At 39.5% G+C, this 22,340-nt stretch overlaps 1 protein-coding gene across 3 annotated transcripts in view; it reads left to right on the top strand.

The window, feature by feature from the left end:
• Positions 1 to 4,768: 4,768 nt before the first annotated feature.
• The window catches only part of PPP2R3A (protein phosphatase 2 regulatory subunit B''alpha), a 199,353-nt gene continuing 181,781 nt past the window's right edge, over positions 4,769 to 22,340 (top strand). The window contains exons 1-2 of one of the 3 annotated variants that reach the window (XM_082690861.1): positions 4,769 to 4,958; positions 5,442 to 5,537. The gene's annotated coding sequence lies outside the window, so the exon portion shown is untranslated. The remainder of the gene's footprint in view (positions 4,959 to 5,441; positions 5,538 to 22,340) is intronic. The other 2 variants (XR_014300574.1, XM_082690862.1) reach the window with 2 other exon arrangements.

Genomic DNA, 22,340 nt, shown 5'->3' with positions numbered 1-22,340 from the left:
ATCAACTTCTCCCACATTCTGGTTCTCACAGAAACCAGCTCACTGACATTGAAGCAAAGAAAATTAAACACTTTATATACAGAGTTACCATATGATCCAGCAATTTCACTGCTAGATTTATGACCAAGAGATATAAAGGCATGTATCCATACAAAGACTTACAGGTGGATGTTCATAGTAGTCTTACTTGTGGTAACAAAAACTGGAAGCAACCCAGATGGCCATTAGGAGGTAAATGAATAAATGTACTATAGCATGGCCATACAATAAAATATTATTCAGCAATAAAAAGGAATAAAGTACTGATACACAGATCAGTACACAACATGGGTGAATACTGAAAATATTATACCACATGTATGAAAGAAGCCAGATAAAAAAGGCAAATGCTGTATGATTCTGTTAATATGAAATGTCTAGAATACTTATCAAACAGAAAGTAAGTCAGTTTGGTTGCCTATGGCCAGGAGGGAGGATGGGCAGAAACAAGAGTGGCTTAACAGTGTGGAGTTTCCTTCGGGGTTGATGAAAATATTCTAAAATTTACTGTGATTATGATTATGCATCTCTGTGAATATACCAAAACCATTAAATTGTAGATTTTGAATAGGTGAATTATATGGTATGCAAAAAAAAAAAAAAAAAAAGCTGTTATAAGAAGGGACGTGAGAAGGAAGGAAGGAAAGAAGAAAGGAGGGAAGGAGAAAACAAGAAGATAAAAAAGAAAATCAAACACAAACTTCAGACTTTTCAGAATTCCCAGAATACCCACATTATCCCTATGGGAGAAAGTATCTTTGGAGTCTCTTGCACAGGTATGCAACAACTTTCTTGTGTTGTGGATGTCCTGTTTCTTCGTGTTGTGGTCTTATTAGTTAAAATCTTGTGTGGTATATCTGAGTGAGCCTAGATCACCTACCTCCACCCCCACCCCAGCTACAAAGGATATGGGGAAAGTGAGTTCTGGCTTCCACCTTGAAAGTCAGGACTCCCAACAGTAGAGACTCCCCCAAAATAAAGGAAAAACTATGTAACAGGTGCTGGGAAACTCCAAGAATGTGACACACTGTTCACTACATTCGGCCACACATTGAGAGTGAGTTAAAGGGGACAAGATGGGAGGCAGAGAGACCAGTTAGGTGGCTTGTACATGCCCACAAAGAGACATGGTGATAACCTGTAATAGAGGCAGAGATGAACAATCACATTTGAGAAACAATTTGAAAAGAAAAATCAAAACTTGGAGATTTGTTACATAAGAAAGAGATGAGGGTGCAAGAGGTATTAAAATTTTCTGGCCTAAATAACTGAGTGGATATTGGGACCTCAACCTAAGATAAGAAAGGAACAAGTGACCAGGAACAGGTTGGGAAATTAAGAAAGGAGAATGGAATATGCTGAATTCTAGATGTTTTTGTTTTCTAATGTAATTCCATTGTGGTCAGAGGCCATACTTTGTATGACTTGAATTCTTTTAAATTTATTGAGATTTGTTTCAAGACACAAAATCTGGTATCTTTTTTTTTTTTAAAGATTTTATTTATTTATTTGAGAGAGAGACAGTGAGAGAGAGCATGAGCGAGGAGAAGGTCAGAGGGAGAAGCAGACTCCCCACGGAGCTGGGAGCCCGATGTGGGACTTGATCCCGGGACTCCGGGATCATGACCCAAGCCGAAGGCAGTCGTGCAACCAACTGAGCCACCCAGGCGTCCCCAAAATCTGATATCTTGATAAATATTTTGTGTGCAACTGGCAAGTATGTGAATTCTGTTATGGAAGAAATGTCCTACAAATGTGAATTAAGTGAAGTCGCTTGATAGTGTTATTCAAGTCTTTTCTATCTGCTGATTTTCTGCAACTTGTCCTATCAATTATGGAAGGAAGGTACTGAAATCTACAATTATTGATTATAGATTTGTCTATTTCTCTTTGCTCCTATTTTCCTTCATCTATTATTAAATGCATAAACACAATCGTTGTATCTTCTAGATGAATTGACCCCTTTTAATATGAAATGACTGTATTTACTCCTTGTAATATTCTTTATCTGAAATATTTTCTTTTGACTAGTTTCCTTTTGTTTGTACAGTGAATATATTTCTATTCTTTTGCCTTTAACCTATTGGTATCTATGCATTTAAAGTGCATTCCTCATAAGCAGCTTCTTGTGTTGTCTCTTTAAACCAGTTTCTGCCTTTCAGTATGACTTCAAGATCACTAACCTTTTCTTTGGCAATGTCTTATTTACCATTAATCCTATGCAGTGCATTTTTATTCAGACACTATAGCCTTCATCTTTAGAATTACAATTTGTCTCCTTTTTTTATATCTCTCATGTCTCTTTAACTTTTTAAATGTTTGGAATATGTTTTCATGTCCTTGTCTGTCAATTCTAACATCTATGAAAGTTCTGGGTCTGATTTGGAACAATTAACTTTTATTATGGGTGTATTTTATTAAATATGACCTAATCTCTAGTTCTACTATCAGTTTATGAGAAGAAAAGGGATAGAGAAACACGTTAACACCAGTAAAGTGCAGAATGTGAGGGGCACCACAAGACAAGCAATCAATTTTGTCAACATATAAAGTGCAAGGAAGGAAAAGAGCTTAAGAGATTTTAACCAAATGCAAAGCGAGTACTTTATTTGGATCCTGACTTGAAGGAATGAACTATATAAAACATTAATAAGAAAATTGGGAAAATTTGAACACTGACTAAAAGTTAAGAAATTGTTCATTTTTAAAGATATTAAAAGACATTATAATGATTTTGTGGTTGCTATCAAAAATAGACTATTGTATAGAGACACATAGTAAAGTATTTATGGGTGCAGTAATATACTGCTTATGATTTGCTTCAAAATAATCCAAGGAGGGAAAGAAAAGATGAGGTTCAGATAGAACAAATTGGCCAAAGAATGATAACTGCTGAAACTGAGTAATGACTACATAATAGTTCATTATATTATTCTCTTTACTTTTTATAACACTTGTTATTTTCCCACAATTTAAAAAAATCAGATGTTCCGTTATTTGAGAAGCCTTGCTCTATCCTCTCCCTACTCCTAATAGAATTAATTGTGCTCAAGACTGTTCCCCTACTGTCCAAATTAATTAAACCCTCATTTATCTCCAAATCTTTCTCCCTAATTAGCTATAAACCCTTGAGAGCAAAAATTGTCTTATTAATTTTCTGTTCTTTATATTCCCACCACCAACCACAGAGCAAGGGTGCTCAATAAATGGAAACAAATTGGCAACTCTCTAGCCCCAGTTCACCAAAGTGCCCATGACAGGGAGGGAGGCTGACTCTACCCTATTAAATCAAGTGTCCTTTTAGGTGCTCTGTCCTTTATAAATTCAAGCCATATTGCATATAAATGCATGGCAAAGGAACCAAATGAATCCTTACGGAAAAACTTGGGCAATAAAACTGTCAAGACAAACTAGGAATCCAACAGGTACTGGCAGGGTCAGCAATACGGAAACTGTTTTATAGTTCACTGTGTACTTCCTCTTCTTGCAGGTATGCATTGCACTGTGACCTTTGCAAAGTCCTCTGTCCTGCCCTGCCTTTCTCACAGTACTGCTCTAAGTCTTAAATATGATACCATAATGCATTTAACAGCGTTTTTTTTTTTTAAACTGGAAAGCAGAATAAAGTTTAAAGCATTATGGCTTCTTCCCAAGACATCCAGGCATCTCACAGAGCACATCAGATTAGCTATTGGAAAAATTGAACTTAGATGAAATTTTCAGTAAGCAAAGTCTGGGTGTTTTTTTTTTTTTTTTTTTGGTTAGTTTTTTCTTTCTTTCTTTCTTTTTTTTTTTCAACATAAATATACACACAGCACCTATTCCATGTTGTCCTTGGTGCTGGTGACACAGAGTGAGGACAGCCTAGGTGACCAGAACCTCTCTCATGGAAAACCTAACGCTTGGCTCCCAGGCTTCTTACTCATACTGTTCAATCTCCTGACTGACTTATTTATTAAGTTATTCATATGCTTATGTATTTATTAAGACTTTTAATTAAGAATTTTACAAATACATCCTGATTGGAGGTTTCTAATTATGGGGAAATTTCCGTTTGTCCTTGGAGAGGGCATGATTATGGGCAGGTGGCCTTTGACTTCCTGTGATAGTCACCAGGAGGAGAATTTTGGGACGCCATTCCCAGGTTGTGTCTTCCTTGCTGATGAGCTTTTGTGTTCACCCACTTTACATAGTGCTAAATCTGGGGAGTGGTTATACAGGTGTGTGTCAGAATAATCCATGTAGCTGTGCTTTGAGTTTGGCTTTCTGTATTTTTCTTAAATGTCACAATAACAGTTAGAAAACTTCCTTCAAAAGTCACACAACTTGTTCACAAGGAAATGTGGCACAGGTGCGGGCGACTGGGAGTATCGGAGTGACCAGGTTTATTGGTCAGTAGCGAAGGCTGCGTGTCTGCCATCTCCCCCCTCAAGGGAACCATCCGGTCAGCTCCAGGAGGATAAAAGAACTAATGAAGATAACAATTACAACGATTACAAAACGACAATGACAATAAAATCACAGTAATAACAAATCCAAACAGGAGATTCGTATCCAATAAACGGTTGTAAGCGCCACAAACCACGACACCACGGGGCCGCCATACCAAAGACCCCACGGGCAGCGGACATTGCGGCTCTCGCAGCGCCCCTGGCGGCCCCCTTCCCGACACCAGCTGGCGGTGTGGGCGGAGCCTGGCGGGCGGGGCGGGGCGCCGAGCGCGCGGCGGAGGGTGGGCATAAGGGGGAGGAGGTGACGGGCGGACGGGCGGACGGGCGGGCGGCTGGGCGGGGCGCGTTCGGGCCTCAGCTCTACACACGCCGCACTCGCCTCCCAGATTCCGCGCCGCCGGGGAGTCTGGTGGCAAGCGCCGTCCGCGAGCCGGGGCAGCAGCCGGAGGAGGAGCCGCGGGCGCTGAGGTAGGCGCGGGGACGCCCGCCGCGCGGCCTGGAACCAGGGCGCCCCCGGCCCTGCCCGAGGGTGGTGGCGAGGCCGGGGGGCGGTGCGCGGAGGCCCGAGCGGGCGGGGCCGGGGCCTGGGGGCGGGGACCGGCCTGGCCAGCGGGGCCAGAGGGGCCTCGCCGAGCTGGGCCAGCGGCAGTGCCGTGGGAGTCGGGGTTTGGGGCGGCGCGGGCTCCAGTGCACGCCCCGCTGGGTCCCGGGCAGTGGCTGCCCGGGAGGTGTGGAAACCGCCTGCCCCGGGGGCACCCACCGAGCAGAGAAGGCGGGGGACGGCCCTGCCCCTCCCACTTTTGGGGCTCCCAGGCCAGTTCGCCCGCACAGCCCTCGGGAACTTGTTAACAGGAAAGCTTGGCAGAAAAACAAATGCCAACGTTTTGGAAGAACTGAGAGTCACGTCGTTAGGCGCTGAGGCTCTATTTTCCTTCCCCGCCCCCTGCCCAGCCTTAGCCCGAATTGGCCAAAGAAGGATGTGTCACCAGCTCCGGGCCTCGGGCGGGATCCCCGGCCTGGCTGAAAGCAGGAGTACCTGAAACAAAGGTAAACGGAGGCCGGGCACACCCTGGCCCTGCCGTGCGGCCGCCCCCAGGCCGCCTCAGTGGGTCTCTCCCGCGCCGACCCTGGCCGCCGCCTCGGAGGGGCTTTCTCTCGGGGGACCTCTCGATGGAAACCAGCTGGCCGGGCTTGGACTTGATGTTGCATCTGAACTCTGTTGTGCGCGCATTATTCCCAATCCCTCAACTCTGGTAAAGCTTAAGGAAATTTTACCCAGTTTTAGTGGTCAGCAAATGTAAGGGAGGATAAGTCGCTGTTTGTAAATTATAATGTATTTTCTTATTAAGAAATGGCCTGAAAACACGAAATAAAAATTCTTAACACGTAAGCAAAAAAGAGTGGTTTGTAGTGCCTTCCAAACTCTGAAGAAGTGCTCCTTCTCAGATCATTTATGTACAAAGCACCCCCTCAAACCTTTGGTCCCAGGCATGTTTCTTTGTTCTTTATTAGTCTCAGGCCTCAGTTTCTTGTAAACGGAGCACCCACTGCTGAGACCCTAAACATTGCTGTACTAGGTCAGGGCATGTGCATCCTGCTCAGTAGGCAGCAGGTTTGTGTAGTAGTAAAACATCATTTTCTTTCTTGATGGTACCATTAAAATTATCTCAGTTTCATTCCTCTCAGAAATATCCATGACTTTTAGTGAAAGCCTTTTAAAAATCTATAGACCACTCCTAATTTATAAATAAAATCTGTTCACATTTATTGCATCCACATGGCTCTCCTATCTTCTCTGACAGAAGAACTTGAGATACTGTGGGGAAAACTCGGATCTTTTATAAATCTGAGAACTCAGAAATTGAGGACAGGGCAAACAAAGTAAGAAGGTTTTTTTCAAAAAACAAAGCTTTGAAGAAGTCTTTATCAGGACCAACCTGGCTGTTGAGGTAAAAAATAGTTGTATGCACTAACAACCTGAATATTAATCAGTTAAAGATTTATTTGAGTTCTTAAGTATTTGCATATTTTAAAATGTAGTTAACATTCTGGACAGTGAAAGGGTATCTGACTTTAATCTGAATTAATTTTACCTTAATGTTTAGCTAAAACCCACTGCCCTAAGAGAATGAAAGTTTAGTTTCATCTAGAAGAGAGTAAAGGATCTGAGAAATTTCAGAGTATGGAGTACTTGAGGGGAGCACTTGTTAAAAGCAAACCAGGACTTTGCTTTTTTAAACTCTTCATAAGCTGATCAGTCTCCACTGATTTAGCCCCTGTCACCTTTCAGTACACAGCTAAAGTCTTTCTTAACATCTTCCCTGATACACACCTTACCCTCCCCCCCAAAAAAAACCCCACCACCTGGAGTAGAGTTGATCACCCTTTTGAGTTTTACCACTCTTTAAATTAGGCGTTTTCATCTATAGTACTATTGACATTTTGGACCAGGTAATTCGTTGTTGGGGAGGGCTATCCTGGTCATCACAGAATGTTTAGCAGCATTCCTGACCTCTCCTAAATATATACCACTAGTACCTCCCCCCATACACAATTATAGCAAATAGTCACACAATGTACACAGTAGTGACAATCAAAAAAGCCTCCAGATACTGCCAGATGTCCTCTGACAGAGCCAAAATCACCCCAATTGAGAACCACTGTCCTAAGTAGACTGTTGCCTTAATTAACATCGGTGACCCTACGTTGTCTTCATTTGGTTATGTGTTGATTTTCTCTGCTGTCCTAAGCTTGAGGGCAGAGGAGTCGTTCATTTATTTACCAAATATCTGAGGAAGGGCATACTTTGCCAGCCAGGTGCTAGTTTAGTTCTGGAAATATAGTGATAAAAGGAGCTAGTGTGGTCTTTGTACTCTTGAACATTATTTCTAAAGAGAGTGACACACACGTATAGTGATACAGATACCTCATTGCAATTGTGATAAATTCTAGGAGAAGTACAGAGCACACTGAGTACATAAAACAAGGGTCCTAGTTTGGGAACTAGGAAAGGTTTCCTTGGGAAATGACCTTTAAGGTGAGGGGGACATTGAAGGTTAATAGAAGTTATAAAGTGAAGCATAGGGGGGCAATGTATCAGGCAGAAGGAATAAGACCTTTTTTGGGAACTCAGAGGACAATGTGGCTGGAACCGTGGAGAGTGGTAGGGGCAGGATGATACAAAATGAATCTGGAAAAGTTGGTAAAGGCTTTCTCTGAGCAGGAGTTCTCAGTCCAGCCTATTCATCGGAATCACAAGAGGACCTTATGGCACATTATAGTGTCTGTATTGGATCCTACTTTCCTCCCCAGCTGCTGTTTGCCCCACACTTTTTATTTTATTTTTTAAGATTTTGTTTATTTATTTGACAGAGATCACGAGTAGGCAGAGAGGCTGGCAGAGAGAGGAGGAAGCAGCTCCCCACTGAGTAGAGCCTGATGCGGGGCTCGATCCCAGGACCCTGGGATCATGACCTGAGCTGAAGGCAGAGGCTTTAACCCACTGAGCCACCCAGGCACCCCTTCCCCACACTTTTTTTTAAAAGGATAACCACTAATACTAGTTTTGTGTATTGTTCTAGACATTTTTTTGTCAGCATTCAAGCAAATGCATATTCTTAGTTCCTATTGTTGTTTACACAAATGGTAGTATTCTGTACACACTATTTTTTTTTGAGACTTTATTTATTTGAGCAAGAGTGTGCATGAGCAGTGGGGAGAGGGAGAAATAGGCTCCGTGCTCAGCCTGACATAGGGCTCGATCCCAGGACCCTTGGGACCATGACCTGAGCCAAAGGCAGATGCTTAATGACTGAGCAACCAGGCACCTCTGTACACAGTATTTCTGTTTGTAACAATGTCTTGGAAACCTTTCCATTTCAATATATAGTTTCCTTATTCTTTTGAATGACCTTATAGTATTCCATTGTATGGATATACCACAGATTATTTAACCGTTCCTTTATTGGTGAACATTTAAATTTTTTCTAATAATTTACTATAAAGAATAATACAGGCATATGCCAGTTCATGTGTGTGAAAATATCTATAGGATAAATTCCTAGAAATGGAATTATTGGGTCTAATATGTACATATACACATAAATACTGTTTTGTAAAAAGATCAATATGGTCATGTTGAAGAGAATGGTTTGGAAAGAAATGAGTGCTTGTGGGAAACAACTGACCCTAATTAAGGTTACTGAGAGCTATAGACTGCATTTTGTCCTCCCACAATTGAATTTTGAGTCCCTTACCCCTAGTGACTAAACGTGGAAATAGAATCTTTGGTAGGTAATTAGGATTAAACAGGGTCAAAAGTGTGGGGCCCCAACTCAATAGAATTGGTGGTTTTATAAGTAGAGGAGGTTGGAAAGGCCTTGTGAACACAGTTAGAAGGTGGCTATCTGCAAGCCACAAAGAGAACCTGACTTTTTCAGACCTTGATCTGGGACATCTGCCCTCCAGGACCGTGAGAAAATTACATTTCTGTTGTTTAAGCAATCCAGGCTATGGTATTTTATTATGGCATCTTGAGCCAATTGCCAATTAACACACAGTGGAGAGGTAGAAGAGAAAAGATTGTAGCCGGGACCATGGTGGTAGCAGAGGAGATGAAGATGGATATAGGAGATATATTTAAGAAGCATAATTGAAAGGACTTAATGATTGAGGGAGAAATGAGTAGGATGACTCCCAGGCTTGCCCAACCAGGTGAATGTTGTGGCTGTTATCTGAGGTAGAGAGCACTAGAAAGGTAAATAGTTTTGAAGTGGGTATAAATCATAGTTCACTTTGGGACTGGTAAGACCTCACCAGTCTCTCTGAGTGGAGAATAACATAAGCTTTGGTAATTCAAATCCATAGCCCAAAGGAGTGGACTGAACTGGGGACCCCACATATTGAGGGGTTGTGGATGGAATTACTGGAGCACTTTGGGAATCTGTAGCCCACAGCTAAATCTGGCTTACACATATGTTTTGTTTTTCCCATGGAATGTTTTTTGTTGTTCAATTTTTAGTTGCCAATAATTTAAAATCTAAAGATTTCTCATGAAAATCTAGATTTGGGTCTTTTCTTTAAAAATGAGAAGATGTAGCACTACTGAGCTGGCTTTCCCGTATGGCAACAATTGGTTGGAGCTAAGTCAACACTGATCCCAGCTGCTTTCTAGTTCAGCAGAGTCCACCACTCCCTAAAACTTACACCTGGCTTGCTTTTTTTTTTTTTTTTTAAGATTTTATTTATTTTTTTGACAGAGATATCACAAATAGGTGGAGAGGCAGGCAAAGAAAGAGGAGGAAGTAGGCTCCTCGCTGAGCAGAGAGCCCGATGCGGGACTTGTTCTCAGGATCCTGGGATCATGACCTGAGCCGAAGGCGGAGGCTTTAACCCACTGAGCCACACGGGCGCCCCTGGCTTGCTTTTTTTAAATTTACTTCTCTGATCCTGTAGGCATTTGAGTGTGGAATCCCTGTTCTAGGAAGAGAGAACACAACAGGGATTCTCATCTTGGCTGCACGTTGGAAATATTGGATAATTTAAAATTACTCTTGTTAATACCCACACCAGAAATGTATATTTTTGTTTACTTGGTCTAAATTAAAGCCTGGGATTAAAAAAAAAAAAAAAAAACCAACAACTCTTCAGGTGATTCCACTGAGCAGTGGAAGTTAAGACCATTGACAGATTAAAAAGAGAGAGAGCTCAGACCCAGTGTTTCAAAGTTGAGTAAAAGAAGGTTGCTCCAGGATAAGGGATGAGAAGTGGTCAGAGGTACAGTGGAGTGGGATCTTGCTTATAGCTAAGGTATGCAAACCTAACCTAATATACTTGAAGATGTTTTTAATTAGATGAAAGAGAAGTTGATTTCGCATGTATACTTAACTGTTTGTTTTGCGTATACCTGTATATGTGTATGCTGTTCATTACTGCCTAGAGTTAATGTATACAAAAAACAGCTTTGCTTTATTTAATGGGCCATTTAAAGGATTCAAGAGTAATTTAAACTATGCTCGATATTTTTCTTAGGTGTTTACTTTAGAATCTAATTCCAGTTTAAGTTGTGTCATAAAAGGCATTTTTTAAAAAGAAGAGTTACCAAGTGAAGCTGCAGATTGAAAATGATCAGTTGATTTTAGCAAGATGGAATCGTTGACCTCAGCAAAACCATTTTAGATTGGAAAAGGCAGAGACCAGATTGAAGTGGGTAGAAAGTAAGGAAATGGAAAGGATAAATTTGGGAAATCTTTTGAATTTAGCCTAGAAGGGAAGTGATGAGGGAAGGTCAGGTGTCTTATATGTATGGTAGGTGCAGTCTGTGTTGGTTACCCAAATGCTTCTAGCTCTTGAGGGAGGTAACTTAGTGGTGCCTGATTACCCTTCTCCCCTATATCAGAGGGGTCTTGCTTGTATTTGTTTTGGAGACTTTGTGCTTTCCATTGAGGAGATATTTTGCCAGGACCTTTGAGACTCAGATGTTAGTGATTAGGCCCTTAGTCTCTTTCTTATCTGAAAAGCCTTAGGGCTCCTAAAGGCCAGCGGGGCTCCAGTGACCCTGACATCATCCTCCCATTAAACTGTGAACAAATATCAGATTGTTGTCATGTTGAAAATGGAATACTTGGCTATGTCAGGGAATATGTATCTCCAAATTTCAGATTCCCAAGAGCAGTTTTTTGCAGCTGCTTTAACTTTATATTATAGCTGGCTTTCCAGTTGCATATATGTAAAATTTCTCATACTTTGAAATCTTTATCACTGATGCTCATTAAAGGGTATGGACCCAAGTTGGAGGAGACCCTCACTGAGCTCAAAGAGAAGAGAACACGAACAAACTGGTTTCCAAAAGGTTGTGTGAATGCTGGAATGCAATTACCTAGAAGATTGGATTAGAGTAGCTGTCCAGAGTGGGTTGTCACGCACATGGCCTCTACCGATCTGTCTCTTATACATCTCTGCCTCATCGGCAACCTTAACCTAGCTAGCATATGAGGTTTAAAGAGTTGTGATCTATAGATACCATAGGGGCTGGAAAATGCCAAGGATTTATTACTGAGGAATGGAGTTTATTAGTTGAAGACATAAGCCCCATTGCTGTACTTTTTTCCGAAAGCAAGAGTGTAATCCTATGAAGGATTAGTCTTCATAGCTGCTAGTAGTGCATCCATTAGGTAGATGATGGTTAACTTCTGTATGAAGGATGCCTTTATGACATAAGTAAAAGCCCTTGGTCTACAAAGGTTTATACTGGGAGTCTATGATAAGAAATATTTTATTTAGAAACTTTTGTGTGCTTGGGCAATTATAGGAATTCCACCATCATAAATAAAGTTAGGTACCATACTTGGATTGTGGTAGACAGAGGGAAAAGTTAATTGCAAGGTGGGCCAAAGCTTCTTTGGTTTATAGAGGAAATAGGATATTTTGAGTGGGCAGATGATTTGCAGTCATTTCTTGGGTGCCAAATCTTGATTTGTTAAATGTCAGCTGTGTGATTTTTTTAATAGAATTAAAGCTCACATAACATTAATCAGTTTAACCTAAAGTATACAATTCAGGACTCTCCGTACATTCACAGTGTTGTGTAAGCATTACCATTAATTGCAGACTATTTTTGTCACCCCAGAAGGAAACCCTGTACCCATTTAACAGGCACTCTCTATTCCTCTCTCCCCCTATTTCCTGAAAACCACCAATCTGCTTCTGTCTCTGCAGAGTTGCCTATTCTGGGCATTTCATATAAGTGGCATCACACAAATGTGACATACTGTGACTGGTTTTTTTCACTTAGCATAATTTGTGCAAGGTTCATTCATGTTGTAGCATGTGTTCCTTTCTTTGAATAATAATCATTCCTTTCACAATGATCATATGATCTCCCTGATATGAGGAATTTGAGAGGCAGGGTGGGGGGGGGTTGGAGGGTAGGGAAGAAAAAAATAAAACAAGATGGGGTCAGGAAGGAGACAAACCATTGGAGACTCTTAATCTCACAAAAGAAACTGAGGGTTGCTGGGGGAAGGGGGTATGGAGAAGGTAGTTGGGTTATGGACATTGGGGAGGGTATGTGATATGGTGAGTGCTGTGAAATATGTAAACCTGATGATTCACAGACCTGTACCCCTGGGGCAAATAATACATTATATGTTAATAAAAATAATTTTTAAAAATTATCATTCCTTTCTTTGATTGAGTAATAATTCAATTGTATGGATATACTACATTTTATTTATCCATTCACCAATTGATAGATATTTGGGTTGTTTATTCATTTGGCTATTATAGATAGTGCTACTAAGAGCATTCATGTATAATTTTTTGCTTGAATACCTGTTTTAGTTCTTTTGTGTACATACATAGGAGTGGAATTGCTGGGTCATAAGTAATTCTATGTTTAACTTTTTGAGAAACCATCAAACTGTTTTATATAGCATCTGCAGTATTGTACATTTCCACCAGCAATGTTCTGAAGTTTCTCAGCATCCTTGTCAATACTTGTTATTTTCTGTTTGTTGTTTTTTTTTAAAGAGTGAGAGAGTGAGAGCAAGAGAGGGAAGGAAGAGGAGAGGGAGAATCTTTTTTTATATATAATTTTTTTTATTTTTTAAATTTCAGTGTGCCAGAATTCATTGTTTATGCACTACACCCAGAGCTCCATGCAATACGTGCCCTCCATAATACCCACCACCTGGCTCCCCCAATTCCCACCCTTCTCCCCTCCAAAACCCTCAGATTGTTTTTCAAAGAGTCCATAGTCTCTCATGGTTCATCTCCCCCTCCAGTTTCCCCCAACTCCCTTCTCCTCTCCATCTCCCCATGTCCTCCATGTTATTTGTTATGCTCCACAAATAAGTGAAACCATATGATAATTGACTCTCTCTGCTTGACTTATTTCACTCAGCATAATCTCTTCCAGTCCTGTCTATGTTGATAAAAAAGTTGGATATTCATCCTTTCTGATGGAGGCATAATACTCCATAGTGTATATGGACCACATCTTCCTTATCCATTCGTCCGTTGAAGGGCATCTTGGTTCTTTCCACAGTTTGGCAACCGTGGCCATTGCTGCTGTAAACATTGGGGTACAGATGGCCCTTCTTTTCACTACATCTGTATCTTTAGGGTAAATACCCAGTAGTGCAATTACAGGGTCATAAGGAAGCTCTATTTTTAATTTCTTAAGGAATCTCCACACTGTTTTCCAAAGTGGCTGCACCAGCTTGCATTGCCACCAACAGTGGAAGAGGGTTCCCCTTTCTCCACGTCTGAAGAGGGAGAATCTTAACCAGGCTCCACGTCCAACGCCAAGCCTGATGCAGGGCTCAGTCTCACAACCCTGACATCATGACCCAAGCAGAAATTGAGTCAGATACCTCACCAGCCGAGCCACCCAGGTGCCCCACTGTTTTTGGTTTTTGGGTTTTTTTTTTTAAGTTTTTATTTTAATTCCAGTTAGTGAACATACAGTGTTACATTAATTTCAGGTGTACAATATAGTGATTCATTTCTATTCATTACTCCGTTCTCATCACAAGTGCACTCCTTAATCCCCATCACTTATTTAACCCAACCCCTCTCCCCTGCCACCCTCCAGGGGTTTTTTGGTTATAGCTATCCTAGTGGGTATGAAGTAATATCTCGTGATTTTGATTCACATTTTCTAAATGACTAGTGAATAATGTTGAGCATCTTTTCATGTCCTTTTTGGTCATCTGTATATCTTCTTAAGAAAGACATCTATTCAAGTCCTTTGTCCATTTTTTAATTGGATTGCTTGTCTTATTGTTAAGTAGTTGTTAAGGGGTCTTTATACATTCTGGATACCAGACCCTTGTCAGATATATTGTTTGCACGTATTTCTCCCATACTGTGTGTTGCTTTTTCACTTTTTTGATAGTGTCCTTTGTACACTGGCTTCTAATTCTAATGAAGTCAAATTTCTGTTCTGTTCTTTTGTTGCTTATACTTTTGGTGTCCTAAGAATCCATTGCCAAATCCAAGATCATGTCAGTTTACCCCTATGCTCTCTTCTAAGAGTCTATAGTTTTAGTTCTTACGTTTAGGTCTTTGATCAGTGTTGAGTTAATTTTTGTGTGTGACATAGCGTCCACCTCCATTCTTTTGCATGTGGATATCCAGTTGTCCCAGCACTATTTCTTGAAAGAGATGTGTGTTGTTGGTTTTTTTTTTTTTTAAGATTTTGTTTATTTATCACACAGAAGGAGAGAAATAGAGAAGGAATACAAGCAGAGGGAGTAGGAGAGGTAGAAGCAGGCTCCCCATCAAGCAGGGAGCCCGACATAACACAGGGCACCATCCCAGGACTCTGGGATCATGGACTGAGCCACCCAGGCACTCCGAGATGTGTGTTCGTATGCAAGTCTCCAGCCCTGTGCTTTCTTATATGTGAAAGTGTTAAGAATACTTGCCTTGATTGGGAGAAGGGGGTGGGATTATGGACATTGGGGAGGGTATGTGCTTTGGTGAGTGCTATGAAGTGTGTAAACCTGGTGATTCACAGACCTGTACCCCTGGGGATAAAAATATATGTTTATAAAAAATAAAAAATTAAAAAAAAAAAAAGAATACTTGCCTCGGGGTGCCTGGGTGGCTCAGTGGGTTAAATTAAAGCCTCTGCCTTTGGCTCAGGCCATGATCTCAGGGTCCTGGGATTGAGCCCTGCATTGGGCTGTCTGCTCAGCAGGGAGCCTGCTTCCTCCTCTCTCTCTCTGCCTGCCTCTCTGCTTACTTGGATCTCTGTCAAATACATAAATAAAATCTTTAAAAAAAAAAAAGAATACTTGCCTCACAAAGTTGTAAGAATAAAAAGAGAAGGTGAATGTTTAGCAGTAAAAATGACTGAACAAATGATTATTATTATTTTGCTTTTGTCATATGTATAAGGTTCCTGTAAGTTAGTATCTTTCAGCAACCAACAGAAGTCTTCCATCTAGTGGATAGTGAGTCATAACATAGAGGATTGGGGACTATGTTGTACCCCTGAGTACAAAGTCAGATGGCCCTAATGCAGGAGGTAGTTGGAGAGATTGTACTTATCCAAAATTTAATGTATGTGTTCTTATAGAGCATGTGTTTGTCAAATTCTGTTGCTATTCCTCTCAAATTTAGGTGTTCTAGGTATGTAAGGAATAGTTGTAATTTAATTTTTTTAGTCTTTAAAACTGAAGAGTTTTCAGGCATAGTAGAAAAATAAAGGCAGTTCTTTTTATTGGACTAAGGATTGTCACATTTTACTGTATCAGCTTTTAAATGTCTAGAATGAAGACTTTTCCTGATTGCTTAGTTCAGTCAACAAATATTTCTTGAGTTGCTGCTATGTGCTATGTGGCAGCCACTGTACTAAATATTAGAGATATAATGCCTTAACATATAAGACCAAACTCTTGATTCTGCATCCCCTTCAAATCTGTTCCTTTCTACAGTTGTTTAACTCACTGAGTCCAGTTCCTTCCTGCCAGTCCGTCTCGAATCCATACTAATCAGGCCCTTACCTCCCCTCCCCAATCAAGACCTCAACATTGCCAATCTGTCAAGTGATTCAGTTCTCAGTTTTTCTTTTACTTGATCTTTCAGCAGCATTCTGCCCAGTTGATTGTTCCTCTTTCTTTGAAATGCTTTAACTTAGCTTCCAGAACACTACTTTCTCTGGATTTCCCCCCACCTTACTAGAGGATTCTATCTCAGTGTTCTTGCTAGTTCCTCATCAACTTCCTGATCACTAGGTGTTGGGATGCCTCTTACCTCTCAAACTTGTATTCTTCCTTATCAACACTATTTCCTTGCATTTCACCCAGTCTCATGACTTTAAATACCATCTATCTGCCAAAAACCACATGCCAGTGACTTCCAGATTTTATCTCCAAGTTAGACCACTCCTCTAAATCCCACACTCTGATATCAGAGTGCCTACATGACCTCTCCATTTGGATATCTAATAGACATTTCAAAACTGAATTCATTTTCCCCCTCCAAAACCACCCTTTTTGTTGCCTGTCCCATCTCAGTAAATAGCAACTCCCTTCTTCTAGTAGCCCAGGCTAAGAACTTTGGAGTCATTGTTGACTGTCACCTTTCTTCCCACATTCAGTTTGTCAGCAAACCCTGTTGGCTCTTCTTTCAGAAGGTATTTACTTTTAGAACGTATCTAGAATTGGTCATTAATGCCAGTATCTCCAGCTTTCACCTTCTCCAAACCACCAGTATATATCTCCTGAATAATTGCCCTCTCCTAATTCTTTTTTCCCTGCTTTTGTCCTTGCCCTTGTACAGCTTGTTCTCAATGCAGCAGCTAGAGGGACACTGTTAAAAATCAGTTCTTAGCTCAGAGGCTTTATGCTTACCTACAAGGCCCTATATAATCTAAACCCCCACTTACCTCTCTGACCTCCTCTTCTGTTAATCCCTGTGCTTACTTTGTCAAAGTCACAAAAGGCACTTTGTTCTTCCTCCAATAAACCAGCCCTAGGCCCTGTGCTTTCCCCCCATCTACAAAGCCCCCTCCCTCACTTCCCTTCTGTCTTCAGTAAAGTTCACTTTCTCGAATACTCCCTGTCTCCTTCCCTTTCAAACCCTGCTTCCCAGAGCTCTTAGTACTCTGGGTGCTCCTGCTACCCTACCCCTGAGACTGAGCGGTAAAGCTATCTCTTCCCCCCCCCCCCGTTTATTTATCTTTAAGCTTACATTTGAACAGAATCGCTTCAGTTAAAATAGTTTGAAAACTGCTTGTCTACAAGTTTAGAAGTAAAAAGCAGAGATTAGCTGCTGTGAATGGAGATGTCATTAAGGACTTAGAAATCATAGCAAGGGCATGCTTATCCTTTCCATTTTGTAGGTCATAGGCACAGTCCTTATTTTAAAGTACTGGGTGTGGAGCCCTATAATACTGCTACTATGAGTACTGATGAACACAATGCTCCTATTAGTGTCAAGCACTTCCCTCAAGCACTGAGGCTCAGCATTTGTCTCCTTCAACATGATGTCTTGTTACTCTGGCAGTGGGTTGGGACCCCCTTCCCATGGTAAGCCCTGTTCAGTAGCAGAGGCGGCTTATTTGGTGCTGGTAGGAGTATTGGGAACCATGAATTAAAAGGCAGTTAAGAGTTATATACAATAGAATGTGTTGATTCTACTGTGAGATGCTCTAGACTCTAAGGAAGAGGGCAAACAGATCATATCCAGTATAGTCTCTCTAGATAGCAAGTTCAGAAGCTTCATCCCACTCATTGTTTCTCAGTCTGTCTGCAAACCTGCAGGCCTTCTCACCAGTTATTGTTATGAAAGGCTGGAATGGTGCTGGTTTTGAGTTGCTATTTTAAAAGATGGTGCATTATTTCTAATGAATTTTTAACCAACAAGTATTACATAAATAATATTCTCCTTGCCTTGGCCCTTTTCCTAGATGAGCTAACTCCCTAGATTACAAACAAGTAGGTAATGTAATTTCAGATAATGGTAATAGTGCTATGAAGAAAAATAATGTTCCATAATAATGAATATTTAGGTTGTTTCCAATTCTTCCGTCTTTTAACGTTACTGTGATGAACATCCTTGTACTTACACAAGTGTGTGATGTTTGTATTGCATAAATTCTGAAAGATGGAATTGCTGGATCATATGATCATATAACCAAAATTTTAATACATACTGCCAGTTGGTCCACAAAGTGTCTATACTGATATTATGTATAATATAATTAAAAGTAGTAATGTGTTTCAGTTTATCAATCAATAAAAATATTTCCACTATTTTTTATTTACACTAGCAATATTGAATACATTCTCTTTGTAAAAAAAAAAAAAAAACACAAGGCTAAAAATCCTCATGCCATCTACCAATTTACAAATTTTTACCTCTTTTAGAAGTTTTAAAAACTCATGTTTCCTTTGAAACAGACGAAGACCTAATGTGTCCTTGTTTTTGATTTATTTCCCTGTGATTGAATATTTTTCTTGAGTTTATGACCATTTGTATTTCTTTTTCTGGGTTTTGTTTTTTGTTTTTTGTTTTTTTTAGATTGCACAATAAAGAATGCTAGTTACGGGCGCCTGGGTGGCTCAGTGGGTTAAGCCACTGCCTTCAGCTCGGGTCATGATCTCAGGGTCCTGGGATCGAGTCCCGCATCGGGCTCTCTGCTTGGCGGGGAGCCTGCTTCCCTCTCTCTCTCTCTGCCTGCCTCCGTCTACTTGTGATTTCTCTCTGTCAAATAAATAAATAAAATCTTAAAAAAAAAATGCTAGTTACATCCTGTGGTCTATTCTTCCTTCATCTTTAGTCATGGGAACCCCAGCTTTTATCCAAGCCCTTTTCTGCCCATTTGGAGGACAACATTCCCTGGCCTCCTTAGAGCTAAGTGTTACCATATGAGTTTTAGCTGATGATGCATAAGCAGGAGTGTTTAGTATAATTTTCTGAAATTTCCTTAAAGAGAGAAGGCACTCTCTGATTCATTCCTTACCCTTCTTATATTGGAACATGGATACAATGACTGGAGTTCTAATAGCCATCCTGTCTGTCAAGACTGTCACTATAGTTCTCAGTGAGCCAGAAAACCTGGGTCTCTCAGCTGTTGGTGGAGCCACTTCACCAACCCTCAACTTATGCTGTCTGAGTGAGAAATTTAACTTCTGTCTTGTTTAAGCACTCTTATTTTTGGTTTTTCTGTTATATGTGGCATAACAAATACTTGTCTTATTTATTTATAGGAGCTCTTTGTGCCCTAGATAGTCATCCTTATTATAAAAATGGTACAGTTCCTCCAGTCTAAGTCCTCTCCCTTTGTTTGTAATAGTTTTTAATTTTGATCTCGAATTTACTTTTCTTTGCCTTTATAGCTTTTGATTTTACTTTTTTTTTTTTTACAACTTTTAAATGGACATTTCTCCTGCTCTGAAAATCTAAACATAGAATCTTACATTTTTTCATACTTTTATACAGAATTTAGGTCTCTAATTCATCTGGAGTTTATATTTATCTGTGGTGTAAGGGAGGAATCTTGTTTAGTTGGCCGTTCATTTGGAATAATCTTTATAACAAGTATCATGTCAAATTATCAGTTAATAAATTTTCATATATGCATGGGATGGTTTTAGAACTGTTTAGTTTCATCGATCTTTGGTTCTTTGCTAGTAATATACTTTTAATTACTGTAGCTTTATAATGTGATTTTTGGTGAGGCAAAACTAAATGTTAAATGGCTATAGCACAATATTTGGAAAACGTGTTAGGTGAAGAGTATAACAGTACAATGAACATTTGTTACCCATTGCTCAGTTTAAGGGAAATATATTGTTATTTCTTTTTATTTCCCCCACACACACACCTCCCCTCACCCAAAGTTGTATTAACTCCTGCACATTTCTCTTCTCTGTGAAATTTTAGAGTCATCTTATAAATTGATCTTAGAATTAATTTGTATCATTGAAGACAGTAATAAATAATATAATAATTAATAATAATATTAATAGAATAATAATAATAATATTAATAGAAGCAGTATTAATAACTACTTTTTGGAAATTGATAAATTGTTTAAATGCTTTTCCCATTTAAAAACAACAATTCGAGTAATGTGATGTGAACAACATTAAGAGATACTAGTTGAATGTGATTACGATCTACAGTTGTTGTTAGTTTATCTGTTTTGGTGGCTTGTGACTATTATACTATTTTTATTTTTTTATTGAGATTTAATTAACATATAACCATATTAGTTTTAGATGTACAACATAGTGACTCGATATATGCATGTATTGTGAAATCATCACCACAATGTCTAGTTAACATCCATTGCCACATAATTACAGTTTTTTTCTTGAGATAAGAACTTTTAAGATTTAGTCTCATCAACTTTCAAATATACAATACAATATTATTAACTGTAGTCACCATGCTATACATTACATCCCCAGGACTTAATTATTTTATGATTAGAAGTTTGTACCTTTTGACCACTTTCACCCATTTTTCCCACGCCCTGCCCCCACCTCTATCAACCACCAGTCTGTTCTCTACATCAGTTTGGGCTTTTGGGCCTTGTGAGTTTTGTTTTTTTTTTTAGATCTCACGTAAGTAAGCTCACACAGTATTTGTCTTTCTCTTACTTCCGTCAGCATAATGCCCTCAAGGACCATCCATACTGTTGCAAATGGCAAGATTTCCCTCTTTTTATGGTTGAATATTTCATTGTGTGTACACACTACATTTTCTCTGTTCATTTATCCATTGATGGATACACAATCATAGATTGTTTCCATGTGTGGCTATTATTTATAATAATGTTGCAGTGACCATGGGGATGTAGATATCTTTTTTAGTGCTTTCTTCTCTTTCAGATAAATACCCAGAAGTGGAATTGTTAGGTCATATGGTAGTTACACTTGTAAATTTTTGAAGAAGTTCCATACTTTTTTTCAGTGGCTGCACCAGTTTACTTTCCTACCAGCAGCGCACCAGCACCCACATCCTTGCCAACACTTATTTCTTGTCTTTTTATAATAACTGTTCTTATAGGTGTGAAGTGATAATTTATTGTGATTTTGACTTACATTCTCCTGATGATTAGTGATGTTTAGCACCTTTTTGTGTACCTTTTGGCCATCTCTATATTGTCTTTGGAAAAATTTCTATTCAGATCGTCTGCCAATTTTTTTTTTAAAGATTTTATTTATTTATTTGACAGAGAGAGGTAACAAGTGGACAGAGAGGCAGGCAGAGAGAGAGGAAGGGAAGCAGGCTCTCCACTGAGCAGAGAGCCCGATGCGGGACTCGATCCCAGGACCCTGAGATCATGACCTGAGCCAAAGGCAGCGGCTTAACCCACTGAGCCACCCAGGCACCCCGTCTGCCAATTTTTTAATTGGATTTTTTGAGGTTTTTTTGCTATTGAGTTGTATGAGTTCTTTACATATTTTAATGTTAATCCATTATCAGATATATAATTTGCAGATATTTTCTCCTATTCACTAGGTTTCCCTTTCATTTTATTGATGGTTTCCTTTGTTGTACAGTTAAAAGTTTTTAGTTTGATGTAGTCTCACTTGTTTACTTTTGCTTTTATTGCCATCTCTTTTGGTGTCAAATCTAAAAAATCCTCACCAAAACCAATGTCAAAGAGCTTGTTGCTTGTGTTTTCTTCTAGGAGTTTTATGGTTTCAGGTTTTACATTCAATTTTCCATCCATTTTGATCTGATTTATGTGTATGGTGTAAGAGATAGATCCAGTTTTATTTTTGTGCATGTGGTTATTCAGTTTTCCCAGGACCAGTTATTGAAGAGACTGTCCGTTCCTCCCACTGTTTATTCTTGACTCCTGTGTCTTAATTAATTGACCATATATAAGTTTATTTTGGGGTTCTATTCTGTTCCATTAATTTATGTGTCTGTTTTTATTTTAATACTACATTGTTTTGATTACCATAGCTTTGTATTATAGTTTGAAATCAGGGAGTAATGCCTCCTGATTTGTTCTTACTGCTCAAGATTGCTTTGGCTAGTCACAGTCTTTTGTGGTTCCATACAAATTTTGGAATTTTTTTTTATTTCTATGAAAAATGTCATTGGAATTTTGATAGGGATTGCATTGCATCTGTAGATTGTTTTCTGTAGTTATAGACATTTTGACAATATTAATTCTTCCAGTATATGAGCATAGAATATCTTTACATTTATTTGTGTTCTTCAGTTTCTTTCATCAGTGTCTTATAGTTTATAGAGTACAGGTCTTTCACTTCCTTATGTAAATTAATTCCTAGGTATTTTATTCTTTTCTCATGCAGTTATAAATAGGATTTTTTTCTTGATTTCTCTTTCTGATAACTTATTATTAGTGTA

Source organism: Mustela nivalis (assembly GCF_964662115.1).
Source record: "Mustela nivalis genome assembly, chromosome: 1".
Taxonomy (NCBI): Eukaryota; Metazoa; Chordata; class Mammalia; order Carnivora; family Mustelidae; genus Mustela; species Mustela nivalis.
This window is presented reverse-complemented; position numbering and strand designations above follow the sequence as displayed.